The sequence below is a fragment of the Adiantum capillus-veneris genome, chromosome 25 (genome assembly GCF_014529385.1).
Source record: "Adiantum capillus-veneris isolate H3 chromosome 25, ASM1452938v2, whole genome shotgun sequence".
Lineage (NCBI taxonomy): Eukaryota > Viridiplantae > Streptophyta > Polypodiopsida > Polypodiales > Pteridaceae > Adiantum > Adiantum capillus-veneris.
In genome coordinates this window covers 40,231,560-40,252,336 of record NC_140955.1, presented here as the reverse complement: position 1 = coordinate 40,252,336, position 20,777 = coordinate 40,231,560, and the positions used below count along the sequence as shown (strand labels likewise).

Below are 20,777 nucleotides of genomic sequence, written 5' to 3'. Positions count from 1 at the left end.
CAACATGACATATAATAGTCCAAGAGAAAAAAAAATTCGAACTATTAACAATGACTTATCAAAGATAGTACATCCTTGGGATTTATGTCCAATCATTGCATATGCTAGTGTTAGTGGAAAAGATGTTTTATGATACCATGTTCCATTGTATGTCTTTTTTTGATATTTAGATCTTCTAATAGTTACATTTTGTTGTGTATGATTTACAAGTATTATAAGTTTTGTTATAATAGATGTTATATTGTTATATTTAATATCTACGATTGTCCCAAAAGTTCCATTAGCTATACCTATTGCGAGATCTATGTTTTGTGTAAACATTACTAATGCCCCTATTGCTACTTTGGATAGGGTATGAAATTCTGTATCATTTATCCAATGTTGTAGTTCTGGTATATGATGTGCTGTTGTAGCAATATCTATATTGAATATATTGGAAGGGTTGAATATCTTTAATAATATGAGGTCATTATAGTATATGACATCTTTATTATGTGTACATAATATAGTTGTGTCTTTATCTATATATTGTTCTAAATCTTTCTCCTGTAGATGCTTTACTTTGTCTGATTATATTTAAGAATTCAATGAAGTCTGGATCTGAACAATGACGTATTGAGGTATATAATGTGTGGTGTATAGCTAATTTCCAAAATGTAGAATTTGTTATTACACATTTTTGGAATATCAAGTCTTTATTTTTACAATTACATATTGCAGGCAATTGCGCTATATCTCCAAATAGAAGTGGTTTTTTAGTGTTAAATATTTCTAGCATAGATAAATTACAAGCTTCTGAAATTTGGAGTATAATTGTATGTAATATTTGTGATGTCATCATTGAGAATTCATCAATTATAATTACATCAGAAGATCTTATTTTAATTGAACGGATATCATTTGGTTCTAAATTAGAACAAAATAATTGATTTTTATTAGGTAAACAAAAAAAATAATGTGAAGTACGTGCTAATCGACTAAGTCTTGTAGCTGCTACTCCTGTGGTTGCTGTAAGGAGGACTCCTATGTTTTTGGTTACACATTTAAATGTGATATATTGAATTAGAAATGTTTTCCCAGATCCAGGTGTTCCATTTATTATATGTAACCCACCCGATTTTATTGTATATTAGTTCTTGCTTTTAGTCAAAGTTGTATTTTCTATGTGTTTAAGCTCTTGTAGATGTATTATTGGATCATATTGATTCTCTCCTACAGTTTTAATATTGGTCTGTTTTTTTATAAAATCATATGTTAAATGTTCTTCTAAATTATGTATGGGATGCATTTGAAGTATTTGATTTGTAATTTGTTGTCTAGATTCATCGATTAATAGATGTAATTGAGAATAATTTCCAACTAGATTCTCTATGTCTTCTTCATTCTTTATTATTTGTCGTATTTGACATTCTAAAAAATAAGATTTTTCTATGTTGTTAGTTGAGATTAATTCTTTTTCATTACGAAAATGTATATGTTTTAATAGAATAGTAAAAAAAAAACCTTCCATTTGGTGGATAGGGTGAAAATCGGTTATAAATCTTACTAATTGTTTATACTCTTCTATTTCATTTCCAAATAAATCATGCATTTTACATATTTTCTTTGTTGTATGCTTGAGTATTTTGTTAATTCTATAGTGACGAAAATATGAATAAAATGTTAAGCTTTCCAATTCTAATGGTCTTGCTGTATATAGATCAATTAGATGTAGTATAGAGGTTAAAAAAATTTGTATATATTTTTGTCTTTTTTGAGGAGGTGATTAATCTATATAAGTTACCTTTTCTGATTTTTTTATGATTGGTATCTCTAAACACATCATGGTTGCTTCGGTTGCTGATATTGGTTTTGTTAATACATAAGAAGATATTAGTTTGAGTTTTGTATCATCAATATTATTTAGTCCTAATTTTTTCGTTGTTTCTAAATTGATATCTATTTTTCCTATAGGTTCTGATTTCAATATTGCATATTTTAGTAAGTAATATGATAAATCTGTATTGGTTACTTTTTGAATATTCATATGAGCTTGCCATAACAATAATACTCCTGCATGATAAGGGACCACATTTCTGTGTTCTAATGTTGGTCTATAATAAAGCCATCCTTGAGTTTGGTCATGAATAATTGGCTTAGGATTACTTTGAATATCGTATGGAAATCCATATTCACATTTGATTTTTTTATTTTGTAATTCTATTTTACAAGATTCTCTACAATTATGTATTTGTTTTTTGATAATTAAGTTATGCAATTTATATTCAATTGATGTTGGATCAAATTTATTTATGTATGTAAATAAGGTATATGGCTATCTATCTCTAAATATATTCGATAGATATCGTTTGAATCTACCCATAGCATTATATGTGCATGTGGTGAACCTCTATTTTGTATCTCATATCGTATTAGATAGTGGTTGATGGTACCTAATAATCCATTAGAAAAAATTATCCAAAAGATAGACTTAAAACTCAATTGGACAGATTGTCCAGCCGAGTGCATGATGATTTTTCACAAACATCTACTAGAGGATACTTCGTCACAAGTTAGGGTTAAGAAGAAGTTAGGTAAACCAAATGACTCTACCATGCATAATAAATCTTTTAAATTATTACGATACCATGACGGAGAGCCTGGAATTGAATAAGAGATATTGTGTTTTATGATATAACATATGGTATCTAGATCAGATGCATGTGGATTTTAAATTTTGAATTTATCTACCTCTGATTGTAGCATTGTTAAATTTGTTGAATTTGCTATTATCAAATCTTGACGTAATTGGTACATCATCAATAAGTATGGCTTGTATAAAGTGAATATTGAGAAGAATGAGGCTATTCTCATTTTTAGATATGTATGAAATTTTAAAGCTCCATCATGAGCTTCATATCCTAATGGAAATAGAAATGGAAATAGGGCTTTCTCTATTGTAATATCTTCTAAATTAGATACTCCATCTAAACTTGCATATAAGTTAATGATTTTTTTGTTATTTAATCTTTCATACATAACTCCACCATGAGATAACTTACCTATTTTGTTTTGTGATTTTAGTTGTGTATTGTTTACTTGATCTAAGATACCTAAATAATTTGTATTGTGTGCTACTATCATTAAGTCATAAGGAGAAGATGATGCATGTTTGTTTAGAAAAGTAGTAATTGCATTAGAAGCAATTATAGGAATTGATAAAGTTTTTTGTGGTTGTTCATATATAGTATATAAGTTTTTTACTAAAGAGTGCAATAGTGTGTTTATGTCATGTGAGTTTTTTGTTAGAATATTTAATAAATCATTACTATTTTGATATGAAAATAGAGGATTATCTAATAATGATCTTTGTTCTATATTACCTATGGATATAGATATTATCTTTTTACTGATTTTTAAAGAGATATCTAAAGTAGATAGCATTTGTACTTCATCTACATTCATTGTTAGTATTTTTTTATATAAGTCGGGCGATAAGTTACCCAATATTTTCCTCTTATGTTGTTTTGAAAACATTTGGAGCAGTTATAAATTTCTGTATTGTCTTGTTTTTTATTTTGAAATGATGCTAGATATGGATTAGATAATTCATATCCTCGTAAATAGGTATTTGTTTTTTCTATATATTTTAAGTTTTCTTTTTCATACTTAAAAAATAAGTTTCCACAATTGGAACAATATTTATATGATTTGATCGAATTAGAATAAATATTTACCCATGAATCAAAATCTAAATTAAAAATGTTAAAAGTTGGAAGTAAGTTTGTTTTTCTACGTAAATGTCTTATAATCTTGGCATGCTTTGCTTTTTATTTTAGTTGGATGCTTTGTTCGTAGGTAATAATTTATTTGTTTTCATCTTCAATTATGTATTGTTTATTATTATTTTGTATATTTGGTGACCTTAAGATTTCACTATATTTATATTGATAGGTATATTATTTGTATTGAGCTTAGACTAATATTCTAATTTGGAAAGAAAATCTTTTTGATCTTATTGTGGTTATCAAAATACTAATATTAAAATTTATTTTTTTATAGGTGTTTAAAATATTTTTAAATATGACATACCTTGTGTTATAGTCAAATGTTAAGTTGCTTTGTAGATGTTGAAGAGCTTCTTGTAAACTAGAAAATGGTAAAACTTAAGAAATTAGAATATAGAGTTATATATAATTTGATACTAATTACCAAAGGAATGATAAGAGAACAATGCTTGACCAGCTTTGGTAAAGCTTTGATTGACATGTGTGTGGCATGTGATATAATTTTGACAGCACACAAGTTCTTGGTAAGCTTTATGTTTGCAATGCTATCTCTTGGACTCCACTTATATGCAAGGCCAAGGTGAAAGACTTAGTCTTTTTTTTTTTTTTGAAAGCAAAGGCATGCATCTCTCCTAATCACTAATACTTGCATTTGGAAGGAATGTGGCACCATACAAGAAATCAACCAAGGAAACAAGAAGTAGACCAAGGCAAAAGATTCAAGATTTGATGAAAAACAACATTATACTTGACAAAGCTTTGATTGACATGTATGGCAAATCATACCATAAGCTCATATGTGGTGGATCAACTTCAGAAATTGACGCATTGCAGACTCACTGAACTTGGTCTAGATTCACTTTATGTTTTTCAGTGCATTTCTAGGAATCAGCTTCGCGATCTGATCAGGTACACATCTCGTATCTGATAAACGACGGATCAGCTCATTCCTCTGTTCCATGATGACAAGCTTCTTCAACTGCAGACAATTGGTTCACTTCCATCAAGATACTTGTGAGGACACAAGCATGTTTTAAAAAAACGGGGAGTAGATGGAAGCACGACTAGATGGTATTATAGGTGCTTACCTCTCCAGAAAAATAGGGCATGGGGCCCCCAATTATGTAGAGTGGGCACACTGATGGTGGTAACGTTTCTGGTATGGTTGATGCTCGAAGGGCTTGGCAGTCATGAGCAAGGCACGCAGGTGATTAGTAGTGTAAGGAATGCGACACAAACAAACGAAGAAGACCTAGCTGATGTAGGACAGAACTCGTCTTGCGGGAATGCGGGTTTCAGTGAGCTCCAGCCCGCGCCTCGTACGAGTTGTTTTATTTGGCGAGTTGCTTGGCTTGGATCCACAACAGTGGAATACAAGGTCAATGACTGTGAGGTCCTTTGGGATGGGGAATTGATGGCCTACGAGCCAGATGGGAAGATTGCGGGCTACTTAAGTGAAACTGATGATAAGGAGCGTCAGGTGGAGCCTGCCGACTCTCTCCCCTCAGACAATGGGGAATTGCCAGTGTCTGTGAACATGCATGAATCAGAAGCTAACGAAGGGCTGATGCCCAAAACCATCCACATTCCACTCCGGAATGGCTTGCATCCATACCTCACATGCTCTGGCCTCCAGGAAACCTGATCTAAGCTTCCATATCGAGATTTTGCCTGACTGAAGACCAATGGGAGCACGCTTTCAACCAAAATGAATAGGTAGGCCTCTTGTCGGCTCGGAGCCCTCGAGGCCTCGGAGCATGAAAGTGAGCTAGTAATGCGAGGCCGAGAAGAGGTGGAGGATCCCGAAGTGTTCTCCAAAAATGGGACCCGTAACACTCATTCCTCCCGCAAAAAAGCTCGATGTCCTCATCAAGTGTACATACATTATCCATAGAGCAATAACCCCCATCTTCCGGGTGCAACTTACATTGTTGGACACCACTCGAAGCCACATATGCAGTGTCATCCACTGCCATACTTTTAGTCCAAGCAATCAACCAAACGAAGTCGCTCGATCGCCATCCCCGCATTTCTAATTTACCCATCAACGCACTACCCTGCTGGCTGCAAGAGGCATATAGTTTATTTGCGGCTTCGATACACAGAATCCAGTGGTGCCATCTTAACCAACACTGTCTAATGATCAAAAGTGTGTGCATGATCACTCTCCAAGCATACCCATCGTCATCATTGACCCCGAATTTTCCTGTCGTAGCTCCAATCCAAGCCACTAGCCAAACGAAGCAACTCAAATAAAATGCGGGCTGGCCCGCCCGCTCACATTATGGATCGTGCCTTACATTGGCCAACTTTTCCTCCCATGAATATTTGAGCGACACCTCACTTGGTTCGCATGACCAGTCAAAAACACCATTCTTTTCAGTACCTCGCAAATAGTAATCCACCTCGCTGATCATCCCTCTTCAAGGAGGGATAAACCATTGGCCAACCACCTATTTTTCTTGCTGCCTAATATGCCAGGCACGATATCGAGTACACTCTACCCGTCTTGCACTCTCTCGTATTCCGCTTCGTCGTGGGGGAATGCAGCGGCCATCTGTGGCTTGCAGTAAAACCAGGCCCTGCTGATCCATTAGGTACACCACACGGCTGCTTACCTCTTGCTCATCAAGACTAGAGAACGGTTGTAGTTATGCATCAAGACCCAGCCATTATGCATCAAGCCCCTGCTTTTATCTACCTGAAAGACCTCGCAAAGCTGCCCGCTCATAGGGCCACCATTGGTGACTGCCACACTTTGGCTCAGGATTCTCAAAAAAAAAAACGAGTCAACTCGCATGTCTTTACCTTCAGTCGGCCCTGCTCAATCCCATTGAGTAACCCGTTAGGGGGCTCCTTATTCATAAAAGCAGGCAACCCTGGCCGCCATACATCTCTCTCACCGTTCATGCTGCTCCTATGCAGCTCCTCGTGAGCATAAGGTGCCAATAGCACAAAATGAGCATTAAAAAAATAATGGGTTCTATCTTCCGGTAGGACCTCTAAATACTGAGCAGATGAGCAAAGGCATAGCAGGCTTCCCCAAGCAACAAGAGCCCCACCCTCTCTCAGCAAGACTCCCCTTCCCTCAGCCATCAGCGTTTTCAGCCATCGCCAAAAGGACCTTCCTCTTGGCGTTTTCCAGAACCTTCTATCGCCATCCCAAGCCCACCATGCCCTGTCGTTTTACCCCATTGGCAGTAGCACCATCAAGAATCATTAACACTAGGATTTGCTTGCAGATCTGCAACGTTTTCAGCATGCACTAACGTCAGGAACACATCACTGGATCAGCGTTTTTTATCATTAGTTGCAGCAGAACCTCCGTAACCGGTGAGGGTTTATTAGCAGCTGAAAACCTGCAAATTTCAGCAAGAAAACCTCTGCTGTCCCATCATTTTTCAGCAGCCAAAGAGAAGATTACAGCAGTGTTTTCTATCATCCTCTTGACCCGACAAAAATAGTCTTTTTTTCATCCATGAACCCATCAAGAAACAATCATTTTCAGCCACCAAGAAGTTCATAGATTTTAGCCTAAGTCGTCGTCATCGTCACTGTCGTCACCATCGGCATAGTCCCATTGCATCAGTCCATTGCATACGCATTGTACATCTTTGTGCAATCAAGTAGACCAATCTCACCGTCGAGAGTGGGGCCTTCGGAGGAGGGTTTTACAACCTCTTGGGTGTCGTATCTCTTCTCTCTCCTTCTCTCAGTCTCATTCACTTGCACGCACAGTGTCCACTCACTTTGTGTTGTGATCATAGCACTCCCCATAAGACGGAAAGCTCTCTCTCTCTCCCTAAGAACTAAAAGGAACCTTGAGAAATAAAGATCACTAATCTTTAGAAAATACAACATTTATTCCACTGCACCTAACATTGGTATCAAAGCAAGGGGGCCCTTGAGGGTTGGGACCTGACATCCCTATGTCGTCTCTTTTCTCTCTCTCTCTCTCTCTCTCTCTCTCTCTCTCTCTCTCTCTCTCTCTCTCTCTCTCTCTCTCTCTCTCTCTCTCTCTCTCTCTCTCTCTCTCTCTCGTTTCTCTCTTTCTTTCAGTTTAGTTCAGTTCTCTCAAGTGAAGTAAAGTGTCCCTTGTGTTTGTGTGCGGAGTACTAGATCCAAGCAAATCCTTATTCTCTTCTGCTGCGTCTGACATTCGTATTAGAGCAGGGACATAAGGAGGCAGGCACCCAGCAATCAGGCAGCACCTCAGCAAGAGCCCTAGCGTTTTCTCAAGAAGAAGGCCCAGATCAGCCTCGTGTTTTCAGTTTTCAGCAAACAACCTAGCGTTTCCAGTTTTCAGCCTTGACGTCGTCATCGTCGACACCATCGTTGTCGTCTCCATCGTCATCGTCGTCGAAGTCCCTATCTTGATGACGACACCATCGCCATCGTCATCGCAGATCCCTATCTTGACGAAGACACCTTCGTCATCGTCATCGCAGTCCCAGACTTGACAACAATACCATTGTTGTCATCGTCACAGTCACTGTCGTCGTCGTCGTCATCGACATAGACCAGCAGTACCCGTCGTCGACATCATCGTCTTCGACATAGACCTCGTCGTGGACATCACAGTCTTCGACATAGAACCGTTGTGGACATCACCGTCTTCGACACAGAACCGTTGTCTACTTCACCGTCTTCGACACAATACCGTCCTTGACTTCATCATCGTCGACAAAGACCCTTAGTACCTCGTCGTTGACTTCATCGTCTTCGACATAGACCTCGTCGTCGACCTCCCCGTCTTCGACATAGAACCCACAGAACTTGTCGTCGACATCATCTTCTTCGATATAGACCCCTTCACTACCTCAGTAGCATCAATACCCTTCAGCATCAGCATCATTGTAGTCGCATTTGTGCAAGAATAAAGAAAGTACTTGATTTGGAAACAGAGCAAGGGGGCCCTTGAGGGTTGGGACCCGACATCCCTGTGTCGTCTCTTTTCTCTCTCTCTCTATCATTTCTCTCTTTCTTTCAGTTCAGTTCAGTTCTCTCAAGTGAAGTAAAGTGTCCCTTGTGTTTGTGTGCGGAGTACTAGATCCAAGCAAATCCTTATTCTCTTCCGTTGCATCTGACATGGGCTCTCCTTAGAGACAGATATGATCGATTAGCACTAGAGTCTTCACGACATTTGGCACTGTGCCACATATGCGCAAAAAAGGCCTCTCTTTGGATGCAATCACCTATGATTGCACATTGAAGGAATGTGGCCTTATGCTACCTAACATGGTGTGGCAAGTAGGTTCTATGAACTGGATGCAAATGCCAAATGTGGTCCCATTATCAAAGCTTTAGAACTTGTTAATGAGCTGTCTAGTGAAAATCTCGTCTCTTGGATGCGTTCATTGTAGGATATTCCCAACATGGCTATTGCAAGGAAGAAACAACTTTCTTCAAATGCAATCACCTATTCTTGCACCTTGAAGGGGTGTGGATTTTAATAGAGGATGAAGTTACCTCCTACTAGGCACGCTGAAAATCGCGGGACAGCACCGTTTTCATCACCTCACAGTTGCATTTTTGGGTGGACAGCAGCCTCTTGTCTTGTGTTTTTAACAGAGGATGAAGTTACCTCCTGCTAGGACACCATCTCATCGTGGTTCGTATGGTCTCTCACCAGTGACTGCTATAGTACACAGTATCTTCGACATCAGCTTGATCATCTATGGGCGTACAGTCCTTGGGAAATCCATTCATTGTAGCCATCACTAGGCGGTTGCACACTCCAAAGGAGGTGGTGACTCTTTCATTTTCTCACTAACAGGTGGCAAACGACAATGAGCAGGCGTCGTCGACAAAGACCCTTAGTACCTCGTCATTGACTTCATCGTCTTCGACATAGACCTCTCTGGCTCAGCTGAAAGGACTGCTCACTGTCTGCACTCGCAACATGTGATGATGACAAGGATGCAACCCCACTGTAGGCTGCCCCGAGACCTGTATTTGCGTATGAATCAACCGTGTTTTTATCGTTTGTCCGTGTCGCATTCCTTACGCTACTTATCATCTGCGTGCCTTGCTTGTAATTACCAAGCCCTGCATGATTACCAAGCCCACTCTTTGTCATATCCGTGCATCTCACCCGGCTCTCTAGCCCGGCTTCCAACTGTCTATGCCATCTCGACCATTGAGGAGGTCGTCCGCTACATCACAGGAAACCTCGAGTAAAAGGACATCCAGTCCTTCGAGTGCAGCATATTTGGCTAGTCAAGACAGTCCCGCAAGCTTAAGCTGCCCATAGCTAGGTTCGAGCGTCTCCCACCAATGGGTACCTTGTCGAGAGTACCATGACTGAGAATTGGCCAGTTGTGCCATCCTCAGCCCCATAACTGTGCATCCATAACATGACTTGCATCCTCTTACTCAATCGTCTCCTAATGGCAACCACTCGTGGAGGGTCCACCTTAACCTATTTGAGCTCAATGAATAAGCCATAAGAGAACTCAAACTGCCTTTCCTTTTGAATCACTATAACCACTACCATGACCCGATCACCATGCAACTCTTCGTGAAAAGGGTTCGCACCCGCTACGTTTCCATAAAAAAGTACTTTGTCATGCCTTCCCTGGTTTTGCCTGCGTAATATCCCGGGCTCAGCCTTCAATACCACAGCCTGCCTTCTTTCAACCTGATTTCGAACAGGTTCATGTAGTTTTACCCGCAACCCTTGGCCACTGGCCTCCTCTGTCCATACCCGTTCTGGTTCCCTTGCGCTCTCGGGAATAGTCTCCTCCAAAGAGGCCGGTACTACAGCATAACCTGAAAATGGCACCCCACAAGGCACCTCCAACAACCTATCCTGCTCTTGATGCCCATCGGCCAAGCCTAGCGGGTGTTCCACTTCATTCAACAAATCTTGGACTTCTCCGAGCCTCACCTCTTTTTTAGTCCCATCATCAAACACCTCCATAGGCATAAGCATTTCCATGGATCCCGTTTTGGGTGCGGCACATTCTTGTTCCGCAGTAGTTTGCTTTTCCCAGTCGTGCGGGAGGTAGGAGTCAACAGTAACCTTTTTGCACTCCTCCCCACTTCCTTCATTCACACAATACTCATTGTGTGAGTCTGGCTTGTTGGCCATCGATTTTCCCAGCTTTGGTTTGCTAACAACAGCACCATCATGCATAGGCCAGCTGTTGCAAGCTGTCGCATACTGGGATTCCTTCCTTGATCGAAAGGTAGGATTCCGTAAGTTCCTCGTGAGGCTCCTCATAGTACCCAAGCTTTACATTTGGCTCGTAGGTCTATTCCCCATCCCACAGGGCATGAACAACACCACATTCGGCTTCATGCAACAGTTTTTCCTCACAATAGGCCTCGACATAGCCGAGAAACATCGCATCCAACCTCCTCGACAACTCTTCCTCGCTAATTTCATTTCCTTCATCCTTTTTGAGGTTTCTCGGCTGGTCTCTCAAGTGGGACTTGAGCCCACATCTTTGTATGCGAGCAAGGGTGAGCCGTGGTGCTCAGAATCCTATTCTATTTCCTTTTTATAGAGCCGTTGTGACGTGTTTTTACGGAATGATGCAAGCCACCCCAAGGAATTTGGAAAGGGTTTTTTAATGCTTTTGGGTCCCTCATATGTAAATAAAGCATGCTTGTACAAAGTGTACAAAGGCGGTGTGTGCCAGCTGTCTCTACGCATGCGGGCCAGTTGTGCGGGGTGCATAGTTTTGCTGTTTTTGTACATAGACGTGTCAAAACTTGAAAGAGTCACTTAGTACTTGAAAAATATGAAAAAAACTGAGTTTTTATCAGCTTGAGTTCATGAGTGAGTGGGGAATTTGACAGAGGAGGATCTAGCAGCAAGAAGCCCTGATTGCCGCGAGGGATAGAGGCGTTTGGGAGTAGAGCAGCTTGTCTTGCTAGTCGAGGGCCCGATGTGGTGAGTTGAGAGTGTGTCTCTCCTCAATGGGCTGATGAAAGTGGGTTCTTAGCTCTGCATATTGACCTCTCTTCATCTTGTTTTGAGGTATGGTGGCTATGGTGTGTGCAGCTCCTTGTGGTGCAGCTAGTTGAGGGTAAACTATGTGCTGCAATGCCTTGCTTGTACATATATCAAAGGGCAAGGTTTCCCCCAATTTTTCCATCACCTTTTTTGATTTTTTTTGCTGAACTTTGTGGGTTTTCAAATTCAGCTTGATTTCAGTTGGTTTTGGTCAGGCTATGTGTATATATGGGAGCGCCTATGGAAGCCCTACTAGCACAAGAAAGGAGGTTTGAAAAGAAGTGAAGCTCTTTGAGTTATGGTCAAAAGTGCAGAGATTTCCATGGTTTTTTTCTCAATTTTTTTCTTTATTTTATTGCTTCCTTGGTGTCTTTGAGTGCAATGGAGTGTAGTGGGAGTTGTAGTAGTGTAGAGGGAAGCTAATCGGAGCTAGTCGAGGTTGAGTGTGTGTCAAAGTGAGAAAATTAGTGAGAGAAGATCAGCCCATATTATCTCGAGAGAGCTATACTCTTCATCCTCTTTTCTTGGTGTTGGTTTGAGGTGTTGTAGAGGCCTGCCCCCCAATCCTTCACATAAACTGGTGCCCCCACCGAGGAGAAGAGAATTCTTCCAACAGGGTTTTGATCTACAGATTGGCATCCATTTGAAGATCAACTCAAGGCCTATGGCGGGAGATTGGTATGAAGTCTTCAAGGGTGGAAAAGGAGAATATGTGGACAAGTTCATCGGAAGGATCGAATTGATTGCATTGAAGAGCAATAGGGACGATGGTGCATTCAAGGTACGTTTGGTGAGTTTGCTACTTGAAGGTGAAGCACGTGAATGGTATGAAGATAGGATTGAAGGTGGTGTAAAGGGAGATTGGAATATTATTTCTCATGCCTTGAGAGAAGAGTTTGAGAAGGAGGATGATCCTGAGTATTTGTGGAGAGAGCTAAGCAAGCTGCAACAAGGAGAACATGAAGACATCAATGTGCACATAAACAGGTTTGAAGCTTGTTGGAGAAATATCATAAAGGGACTTGAAGAGAATCAAATGCCCCCTGATTTTTTGAAGAAAGATAGGTTTGTGGTTGTCTTACATCAAAGCATCAGAGACAAGGTGGAGCTCAAGGACCCAGGGACCTACAATCAGGCAGTAAAGGTTGCTAGAGAGCAATGGAGAAAGAAGGTGAGAAGGCATGAAATGGCAAATAGGGAAAGAGAAGCAAATGTACATCAAAGGGATGGTTATGTATCAACAAATAATGTGGTCGAGCCTTTGCCCTTAGATATGCATGTTGAAAGGGAAATCCATGTAGAGGCTCCAAGAGTGGACAATAGAGGACAGGAATCCTTTCACCAAGACATTCAAAGATTGACAGAGCAAATAGGGAACCTCAAACTTGCTATGCAAGCTTTCCAACAGCAAGTAAGAAGACCTCAAGGAGAACGGCCTCAAAGGAATAGAGGTGATAATGTGATGTGTTACAATTGTGGGGAGAGAGGGCATATATCGCCCAATTGCAATCAACCAAGGAGAGAGCCAGGAGGTATATATCCTATCATACAAAGACAAATAGGTAATGAAGGCAATGTAAATGGAAATGTGCAACCTCTCCGAGGTCAAGGACTTGCACAACAACAGGGACAAAATCAAGCTCAAGCACCTCCACAATTTAACGTAGGAATTTTGGAGGCAGTTGAGGAGGGAGATGAAGATGATGAGGTTGATGTCTTTGTAAATAAGAGAACAAGGGCACAAAAATCAGGGAGTGAAGGACTTTTCAAAGAGGAAAGAGCAAGGACAAAGCCAAGGAGAGATGTAGATAAAGGCAAGGCACCTATGGAAGAGGCTGAAAGTAGTAAGCAGGCAAAGGTAAGGGCAAGAAAAAGGAAGATAGGCATGGATGATTTTCAGCTTGGGAAGGTTCAATCAGCATACAATCTCTTAGAACACTTGAAGAACAAGAGGGCCGACATATCATATGGGCAACTCTTGCATTTAAGCTCAAGTATGAGAAGGCACTGGCATAAACTAGCTAGTGTTAGAAGGGTGAAGGTAAAGACACGCGATGCACATGTAGTGCAGCTTCATAAAGTTACTGATGTTTTGCATGTGGTTGATGCTTGGATACATGGAAGGAGGGTGAATAAGGCGTACATGGATGGTGGAGCCCAAGTGTGCATTATGACAGAGGAAACAATGCAGCAATTGGGATTGCAGCTCACAGGCAAATCCTTGTTCAGTGTGAAGATGGCAAATAGTAGTAGAGTGAAATGCTTGGGAGTTATTCATGACTTGGAGCTTAATGTTTTGGTTCAAAGGTCTGTCATGGACATTCATGTGATGCCTGCAAAGCTTGGGGCATATCCAGTTATATTGGGTAGACCTTGGTTGATTGCTATGAGGTTACGGCAGGACTGGTACAGGGGATGTATTGACCTCTTTGTGGACAGGCCTAAAGAGAAGAGGATTAGATATGATATGAAAACATGTAAGGTGCTGGAAATTGATGATGAACCAGCTATGCATCAATATTTATCGCCATCCACTTATGACATGTGTGACAGTTCTTCTAGTGCATCCTCTACATGTACTGATGATGAGGTTTATGATCAAAGTCTTCTTGATCTTGATGTAGATCTTTGTGGGATACATGTATATGATGAAAATTGTGATAAAGGGGATGCTATGAGATCAGAAAATGACCATGGGGCTGATCATGAGCCGAATGTACCAAAAGCTGAATTAATGGATATGCTTACAGGTGACCTGGCTAGTCGAGAGAGAGAAGCATATGATGCATTGTTTGATAAGTATACTAAGTTGTTTTCCAAATATTATGCTCAAATGAGGGGAACAAAGAGTGTTGTTCATGAAATAAAGCTTAAAGAAGGTGCAAAGCCTGTTGCTGAAAAGCTAAGGAGATTGGGCACCATTCAACGAAAGGTATTGGAGATAGAGGTGAGTAAGCTTTTGCAAGCTGGTTTTATCTACCTTGTGGATGATGCAGAATGGGTTTCCCCTGTGGTTATAGTTCCAAATAAGGGAAATAAATGGAGAATATGGGTGAACTATAAGCCATTGAATGCAGCAACAAAGCGGCATCACTATCCCTTTCCCTTTCAGGATGAGATTTTGGACACTGTTGCAGGTCATGAGAGATATTCGGTATGTGATGGGTTTAGTGGGTATTTTCAAATTGGGATTTCATATGAAGATCAAAAGAAGACCAGCTTTTTGACCGCATGGGGAGTGTTTTGCTATAGGGTGATGCCCTTTGGCTTGATGAATTCTTATGCGAGCTTCCAAAGTTGGATGGACAAAGTATTGGGGCCTTACCTTGGAAGCTTTGTAAAAGTTTTTATGGATGATTTTTGTGTTTACAGTGATAGAATGCTTCATGTGAAAAATCTTGATATGGTGTTTAAAAGGATTGATGATGATGGGGGTCAACTCAATCCTTTGAAATGTAAAATTGCAAGAGCTAGAGTGATACTTCTTGGCCATGAGGTAAGTGGGAATGGGATAGCTCCAGATCCTGCAAAAGTGGAATGTTTTCTTATGATAGAGAGTCCTAAAAGTACAAAGTAATTGATGAGTTTTGTACAAAAGCTAAGGTACTTGTCAAGGTCTTTTTGTATGCTTGCTGAATATGTGCACCCTTTGCAAGAAGCAACACAAAAAGACCCTTTTCTTTGGACTGAGCATGAGCAAACAGCTTTTGAGGACGTCAAGGAAAAGCTATCTACATTACCTTTGATGATGCCTCCTTGTTGGGATGAAATGTTTTACTTGAGCTTGAGCGTGGGTGAGCATGCTATTGGTGCAGTATTGATGCAAAAAGGAAAAAAGCAATCTTATATGAGGCCGGTTTACTACATAAGCAAAGTGAAGAATGATGCACAAAAATCTTGGCATGAGATCGAGCAATTGGTTTGGGCATTGGTATATGCAACAAAAAGGCTGAAATCTTATCTTATTTGTAAGCCTTTTGTGGTGTTAACATCATGTAGTTTATTGCCTCATGCACTAAGGTATCCTGGGGATAGTCCTAAATTGCAAAAGTGGATACTTAGCTTGCAACAATTTGACATGAGCTTTACTAAGGAGGATAGTGTGAGATCAAATATGGCGGATATGCTCACTTTTAAGGATATTCATGCAAGGAGTGAGTTGAAGAAGGATTTGGAAAAGAAGATAGCACCAAGTCCAACTATGCATGCGGAGCTTCAGGATGTAGAGGGTACCTTATACTTTGACGGGGCTTTCAAAAGGAGCATTAATAAGGGCACTATTGGTTATGTATTTGTGGATAAAAATGGCATTGAGTGCTGGTTTGGAAGCCAAGAAGTGGATGTAAAGAGTAATAATGAGGCTGAGTATGCAAGCCTCTGTTTGGGCTTGGAAGAATGTGTCAAAAGACATGTAAGGAGGCTTTTAATCAAAGGTGATTCTATGTTGATTGTGCGGCAAGTTCAAGGTACCTGGAAGGTAAATCAAGAAGGCATGAAGGGCTGGTTTTTCAAAGTGAGGAAGTTGTTAAAGTCTTTTACTTCCTTTCAAATATGGCATGTACCACGAAATATGAATGTAAGGGCTCATGAGTTGGCGGAACAGGTGTTCACAAAGGATGTGCATGCGGTGATAATTAGAGAGCCAAGGTATCTTGGAAGGGAATCCCTCCATGAGGAAGAACATGTGTTGCAAACGGGTTTTGCAAGAAAGGGATTGTCTTCTCAACAAAGGCATGCAATCACACGAAGAGCTATAAGGTATGTCTTGATTGGAGAACAAATGTATCACAAGGGGGCTGATGGTGTCATGAGAAGAGTTCTCTACCATGATGAAATTTTTGATTGCTTAAAATCATGTCATGAGGAAGGATGTGGAGGCAATTTTGGAGTGGAAATTACAAGAAGGAAAGTATTGAACGCTCAACTTATGTAGCCAAGTATGAATAGGGATGTTGTGCATTGGTGCAGAAGCTGTCACGAGTGCCAAATATATCAAAAGAGAAAGCTGATGCCCAAGCCTTTGAGACACATTGTAAGCTATGGGCCTTTTGAGAAGTGGGGTGTGGATGTAATTGGTCCTCTTCCAGGCACTAGAAATGGGAAGCACTACATACTTACTGCAGTGGATTATATGACAAGATGGCCAAAAGCAAAGGCTAGTAGAGGGGCTACAAGAAAAGATGTATGCATCTTTATCTTTGATTGCATATGTTGTAGATTTGGAGTGCCGTTGGAGCTTGTAAGTGATCAAGGGAAAGAGTTTAGGAATGATCTTATCACTGAATTGGTGGAGAAATTGGAGATCAAACATAGGTATGCTACTCCTTATCATCCACAATGCAATGGGTTGGTGGAGGCATTCAATGGAGTTTTACAGAAGATATTGTTCAAGCTTGTGGAAGAACATACAAAAGATTGGGATATGTATTTGGAGAGGGCATTGTGGGCATGTAGAGTGACTCAAAAATCATCCACGGGATTCACTCCATTTCATTTGGTATATGGAAAAGAGTGTGTTATGCCGATTAATGTGATGCTTCCTTCATTGGAGTTCATTTTGAAGCATAGTTTGGTTGAGGAGGAGCATGTAAAAGAGAGACTGGCATCTATGCATAGCCTCTTGTTGGATAGAGAAAGTGCCATTAGATACTATCAAGACTTGGGAAGAAGAAGGGCTGATGTATTCAATGAAAAGATAAAGGAAAAAGGGCTATGTGAAGGCATGTTGGTTATGAGGTATAATAGTACTTTGGACAATACCTTTCAAACAAAGTTCAAGGCAAAGTGGGAAGGTCCTTTTGTGGTGCATAAGGTGTATGATAATGAAAGCTATTAGCTCAAGGACTTGGATGGAAATATGCATAAGGCAAGAGTCAATGGGATCCGAATCAGGCCTTATGTGACCAGAATCATGTGATGAAGCAAGAATGTGTATGGAACACTTGAAAGTGTTCCATGCTTGTTGGGGGGGCAATATGTGTTGTGTTTTTACGGAATGATGCAATCCACCCCAAGGACTTTGGAAAGGGTTTTTTAATGCTTTTGGGTCCCTCATATGTAAATAAAGCATGCTTGTACAAAGTGTACAAAGGCGGTGTGTGCCAGCTGTCTCTACGCATGCGGGCCAGATGTGCGGGGTGCATAGTTTTGCTGTTTTTGTACATAGACGTGTCGAAACTTGAAAGAGTCACTTAGTACTTGAAAAATATGAAAAAAACTGAGTTTTTATCAGCTTGAGGTCCTGAGTGAGTGGGGAATTTGACAGAGGAGGATCTAGCAGCAAGAAGCCCTGATTACCGCGAGGGATAGAGGCGTTTGGGAGTAGAGCAGCCTGTCTTGCTAGTCGAGGGCCCGATGTGGTGAGTTGAGATTGTGTCTCTCCTCAATGGGCTGATGAAAATGGGTGCTTAGCTCTGCATATTGACCTCTCTTCATCTTGTTTTGAGGTATGGTGGCTATGGTGTATGCAGCTCCTTGTGGTGTAGCTAGTCGAGGGTAAACTATGTGCTGCAATGCCTTGCTTGTACATATATCAAAGGGCAAGGTTTCCCCGAAGTTTTCCATCACCTTTTTTGATTTTTTTTTCTGAACTTTGTGGGTTTTCAAATTAAGCTTGATTTGAGTGGGTTTTGGTCAAGCTATGTGTATATATGGGAGCGCCTATGGAAGCCCTACTAGCACATGAAAGGGCGTTTGAAAAGAAGTGAAGCTCTTTGAGTTATGGTCAAAAGTGCAGAGATTTCCATGGTTTTTTTCTCACTTTTTTTCTTGATTTGATTGCTTCCTTGGTGTCTTTGAGTGCAATGGAGTGTAGTGGGAGTTGTAGCGGTGTAGAGGGAAGCTAATCGGAGCTAGTCGAGGCTAGTCGAGGTTGAGTGTGTGTCAAATTGAGAAAATTAGTGAGAGAAGATCAGCCCATATTATCTTGAGAGAGCTATACTCTTCATCCTATTTTCTTGGTGTTGGTTTGAGGTGTTGTAGAGGCCAACCCCCCAATCCTTCACACCGTGTTGGCTCCCTGAGTCGAGATGAGTTACCCCTCACTCACGGAATACTTATTGAGCTGGATTGACTAGTGACGCCGGCCACTATAGACCCAGACTTTTTTTAGGGTTTAGGGTCGAAGCCCTCGAGGCCTCGAAACATGACAATGTGCTAGCTTCGAGAAGTCGAGGAGTGGTGAAGGGTCCCGAAGTGTTCTCCAAAAAGGGGACCCGTAACACTCACCCCTCTCCCAAAAAAGCTCGATGTCCTCATCGAGTGCCTCTACATCATGAAAAACATCATAAACCTCATCCTCTGAACATGGCGTATAGTGCCCAGTACCACACACAAGCATATACTTAGTGTCCTCTCCTACCATAAACTTAATCCAAGCGAGCAACCCATGGAAGCCGCTCGGCTGCTAGCCCCACATTCTAGAATCGCATGTCGACGCACTGCCTTGCTGGCTGCAATAAGTGTATCGTTCATCTACTGCCTTGCTGGCATGACTCCAGTGACTCTATCTTAGCCAACACCGCTTAGTGGGTAGAAATATGGGCATCATCACTCGCCAAGCATACCCCTTATCATCACTGACCTTGTTTTTCCCTGTTGTGGTTCCAAACCAAGCAACTCTCCAAATAAAACATGCTGGATGCGGTGCAGGCTGGTGCTCACCGGAGCCCGCGCTCTCACAAGACGAGCCCTGTTTTACCTTAGCCATGTTTTTATCGTTTGATTGTGTCGCATTCCTTACGCTACTTATCACATGCATTCCCTTATCGTGACTACTAAGCCCTTTGAGCACCAACCATATCAATAAAACTACGACCATCAGTGTGCCCACTCTACAAAATTGGGGGTCCCATGCCCTGTTTTGCATCTTCTGAAGTCAATCACTTCGATTGTTTTTGCGTATTCCTGCATCAGACAACCTACTCGTTGTCCTCTGTCTAGTCTCCTTCTGGTTCAGCATAACCTGCTGCCTCGTTGTGCCCGCTAGCTGATATATACCAGTCCGTGTGATTACCAAGCCCCTCGATTTGTGTTTATCCTACTCATGTCTTGTTCATCCAGCATGTTTTACTCTAGGGGCAATCCATCGGCCATCTGTGGCCCGCATTCAAACCAGCCCCATCCCGATCCATTAGGAGCAATGATTGTCCTTGTCCATCTCGTCTATGTAGGCCCGAAAACGACCCTAATCCTTTTGTCTTAGCTTTGCATCGACCAAGTTTGTTCCACCCTGCTGATATCTCTGTATCTCCATGCATGCAGATCATATCATAACCAAAAGCATCACAGCATTGGCTATCTTCTCCCGGGTGCCATACGACATTCTTCCAACATTTAGTTTCTCCACATAAGTGGTCCAAAGGAGCCAGTGACCCCGCTACGGAGCCCCAGCCATCATGCATCAAATCCTTTCTTTCATCTACCTGAGAGACCTCGCAAAGCTGCTCGCTGGGAGGGCCACCATTGATCATTTCCACACTTTGGGTCAAATTTCTAAACAAAAAACCAGTTGATTCACATATCTTCACCTTCAGCAAACCCTGCTCAATCCCATTGATTAACCCGCTAGGGGGCTCAGTATCCATACATTTAGGCCGCCATGTTTGCCATCCATGACTTCAACAACCACCCAATTTAGTAAGCACCATATAGTCTTCGCTCAGGGTGTGAGAAACAACTTTCCACCCATTCCCATCGTTAGTCAGGCAGATCCGAGACCCCCATCCTTCCATACCAGCCATCTGGCCGCCTTGTTCCATGCTGCTCCCAGTGAGCATCAGTTTTCACTACCAAAGGACGAGCATAAAAAAGAATCTGGGTTCCATATCCCAACACCCCCAAGTAATGTCATTTTCGAACACACACTCGGACCACACTTTGTCATATCCATGCATCTCTTTCGGCTCTCTACTGCGGATACCACCTCTCCATGCAATCAGGACCATTGAGGAGGTCGCCCACTGTATCGCACGACGCCTCAAGCAAAGGGACATCCTGCCCTCTAAATGCATTGTACCCAGCCATTCCACCTGGGCCAGAAGACTCTA

At 41.3% G+C, this 20,777-nt stretch overlaps 1 pseudogene; it reads right to left on the bottom strand.

The window, feature by feature from the left end:
* Positions 1 to 19,740: 19,740 nt before the first annotated feature.
* Positions 19,741 to 20,534, bottom strand: LOC147424757 (uncharacterized; annotated as a pseudogene).
* Between the last annotated feature and the right edge of the window lie 243 nt (positions 20,535 to 20,777).